Below are 4,190 nucleotides of genomic sequence, written 5' to 3' on the forward strand. Positions count from 1 at the left end.
GTGCACGGTTGTCACAGCCCTACCCACTCGGCCTCACTTTTGTATGAGATGATCGACTGGCGTCATGGGTGACCAGGACGCATCATTGGCATCATATGCATGATGCATTTATTGTTTGTGTTTGTGGTTGCTTCATTTATATGCTGCATATTGTTTGGATACCTATGTTTGACATGCATACAGGATTCCTATACCACTCGGACTGTTTGTCCTTATACTCAGGTCCTGGTTAGTACAGTTTCTCTCCTGTTTACTTCAGATGCATATTTATATCTTTCTTATATCAGGAGACTGTACGCATGATTAGTGTTAGGTGTTATTTCTTTACTTTGCATATCAATTGTACCTGCTGAGTGTTGGACTCACCCCGCCTCCATTGTTGTTATTTTCAGGTTGATGCTGTCCGGAGGGAGTTCCAATCGCTAGTCCCCACTGCACGTAGTGCTACTCCTCTGCTGGTTTTTGAGTTGTTGTTTCATTCTAGCTTTTCGCTATCAGACTTTGTGTTTGTTTTGTTTTGGACTTACATATGGATATTGTTGGTGCGGTTAGCACTAACGGTCTAACTCAGGTTTTGATGAATGACAAATCAGGTTAAGTTAGGTTTGTTGTTGTCTGACACTTTTATCAAGTGTGCAGGAAAAGTCCAGCTAGGTCGACGGGCTGACCGGATAGCTGGCGAGAAGTCCAAGCGGGTCGACGGGCTGACCAGACGCTTGGCGAGAAGTCCAGCTAGGTCGACGGGCTGACCGGATAGCTGGCGAGAAGTCCAAGCGGGTCGACGGGCTGACCGGACGCTTGGCGAGAAGTCCAGACGGGTCGACGGGCTGACCGGACGTCTGGCAGGTAAGTGAGGTAAGTCACTGGAGGGGAGTGACTGCGAGGACGCGTTCCCGGGTAGGGAACATTAGGCGTCGATCCGACTTAGATCCATTTCGGATATCTAAGTCGAGATCGTGACTAGATTCCGGTCTCGGAAAGACGGAATCTAAGTCATACTTTGCTCATCTATAAAACTGTGCTAACATTCTTTTGCTGCAGGGTACATTTGCCTCGGACTAACCTTTTCTTGCAGGAGAAGGACTTTCTGGAGAAGAGGGGTCCGGGCGCCCGGAGGGGATCCGGGCGCCCGGAAGGCAAATTTCATCCAGCCGAGTCGTCGCCACGTGGAGCATCATGGTTTGTGCAGCTACGTCACATTCCAGGCGCCCGGAAGGGATTCAGGCGCCCGGGACAGCATATAAAAGAAGCCCCAGGCAGGAGCTTCAGAATCAATCATCAACTGAGAACTTTCGACTGCTGGTCCCATTGCTCTACGTTCCTGCGACGCTAACAAAGCTCCAACAAAGTGCTTCTTCGTTTTTGGTTAATTTTCTTGTCGGTATTACTTTGTTTCATTAAGCATTTCCTGTATTCATTCTGTAATTATATTCGAATTGCTAGTGATTGCCCAACGAAAGTGGTCAAGGACCACGGGCCTTCGAGTAGGAGTCGTCACAGGCTCCGAACGAAGTAAAAAACAACTGTGTCTACTTTACTTTTCCGCTGCGCTTATACTCGATATTTTCGAATCGATATTCACCCCCCCTCTATCGAATCCAACGGTCTTACAAGTGGTATCAGAGCTAGTACCGCTCTGATTTGGTGCAACCACCAATCAGACAGGGGGTGAAATATTTTTTAATTCCAAACTGATATTATTATCTTTTTGGAAGATTTTTTTCGTTACACTTAGAGTTTCTATTTTTTTCCCGCACTGCTAATCCAAGACGAAGTCTTGGAATTTTTTTCTAGTTAATTTAGTGTGTGCAGGATAAGATGTCTCAACAAGAAGGCTTCAGCACAGTTCGTCCTCCCCTATTCAACGGGGATGATTTTTCGTACTGGAAGAGAAGAATGGAGGTCTACATGAAGACAGACTACGACCAATGGATGAGCGTCACAAAGGCTTATAAAATTCCAGTAGACAACTCCGGGAAAATAATAGACCCTGAAGAATGGACAAATGATTTAAAGAAAAAGGCATCAATGGAGAACAAAGCCATCAACACTCTACACTGCGGACTAACACGAGAAGAACTGAACCGGGTCGGACCGCATGAAAACGCTAAGGAGCTCTGGGATAAACTGATCGAGCTGCACGAAGGAACAAGCGACGCGAAGGTAACAAAAAGAGATTTGCTGTTAAATAAAATTTTTAATATAAAAATGCAGGAAGGAGAAACGGCAAGTCAGCTCCACGCGAGGATCAAAGATATCCTCAACGGTCTCCACGCGATAGGACACCAAATGGAGAACCGAGACTTAATAAGGTACGCGTTAAATGCTTTTCCGCGAAATAATTTGTGGGCATCAATTGTAGATGCTTACAAAATTTCAAAAAATCTATCTAAATTAAAATTGGATGAACTCTTTTGTGAATTAGAACTTCATGAGCAAACTAACGCCGGGGTCGAGAAAGGTGTAGCTTTAATTGCAGGTTCCTCTAAAGAAAAGAAGAACAAGCCCGAATCTGAAGAAGATTCCGATCAAGACGAAGAACACCGTGAACCTGGTAAGGAAGATGTTCACCAGAAAAAGAGAAGCTTCAACAAACAGGATCTTCAGAAGATCAGTTCGCCAGCCGACTCAAGAAATGTCACATGTTTCGGGTGTAACAAAAAGGGGCACTACAAGAACGAATGCCCAAGATTGAAACTTGACAAACCAAAGTCAACAAAGAAGAAAGCCCTCAAAGCAACATGGGACGATTCCTCCTCGGACGAATCGGAGGAGAAAGGCAAAAACACCAAAGTCACCTCACGATGGCTCGCGAAGCTGAAACGGAAGAGGAATCGGAAGACGGGTCCGAACCCGAATCGAGCCACGAGTCCGCACTCGTTTCCGAAGGTTCTGAAGAGGTATACCGAAACTTAAATCATAAATTCTTTAGAATTATCTCGTGTTTAAATAAAAAATTAGTTAAATTGGAAAATGAAAATAAATCGCTTCTTGAGGAAAATCAAAACCTCAAGGAACAATTAAAAAATTCGAATTCAACTCAAGACCGAACACTTGAGGAGGAGAATTTATCATTAAAAAGTGAAATTAATAAGTTAAAAGAATTGTTGGAAAAATTCACAACAAGATCTAAAAATTTAGATTTAATTCTAAATAACCAAAAGGCATGCTATAATAAAACCGGACTTGGATATAAGTCAAAATCAAACAAAACCTTTAAATCATTATTAACCCAACACAAAGCAACTAAATAAGCTTGGGTCCCGAAAGCGTGCTTAACCACGCAAGTAGGACTTAATCAATTCTATATACATAAAGATAAAATACATTATATAAACTTAAATAAATCAGATCAAAACCTAAAAAATAAATTTAACTTAAAATCAAAATTCAAAACTCAAAATTTAGACTATCACCAAGTTGACTATAACTATAAAAAGAATCGACACAAACCCAAAAATCTAAATTAATGGCCAATAATTCAGGAAGAGGCTCCAGAATAGCTGGCACCTCCAAAACTAACATAACCCGACAGGGTAATCAAGATTGGTTAAAAAGAGACCGAAGTTAACTTGACTCATGGTACTGGTGAAGTTTTTGGATGATAGTACGTTAGGGAAGCTTGGGCATCGCATGTCTAGAAAGATATGGCTTCGATCTGGTGCATTTGGCCAAGTGGAACTGACCGAAGCTACCCTTAAACGAATCCTAACCAGTTAGATCAAGATTTAGTACTAAGTTCCGTGGATAGGACTATTCGGAAAACTTCGAAAGGTTGGTTACTTCTAATGATGTCCCTGTGACTCACCAAGCTTAGAAGTTTATCCGAAGAATGCCTATTTGTGGAAACCAAAACTAAATCTGAATCTAACACAAGTTAAACCAAAAGTCTGTAATCAAACCAATTTCATCTCACAAAATCATAGAATTCCCTGATTGATAATATAGATCGGGTGAGATGAATAAGGCTTAACTTAATTTTAAATTTTCAAAAATTTTAATTTTAAACTTAAAAATTATTTTCAAAAATTTTAATTTTAAACTTAAAAATTATTTTCAAAATTTTAAACTTAAAAAATTATTTTCAAAATTTTAAACTTAAAAATTATTTTCAAAAATTTTAATTTTAAACTTAAAAATTATTTTCAAAAATTTTAATTTTAAATTTAAAAATTATTTTCAAAATTTTA

Source organism: Zingiber officinale, chromosome 1B, assembly GCF_018446385.1.
Source record: "Zingiber officinale cultivar Zhangliang chromosome 1B, Zo_v1.1, whole genome shotgun sequence".
Taxonomy (NCBI): domain Eukaryota; kingdom Viridiplantae; phylum Streptophyta; class Magnoliopsida; order Zingiberales; family Zingiberaceae; genus Zingiber; species Zingiber officinale.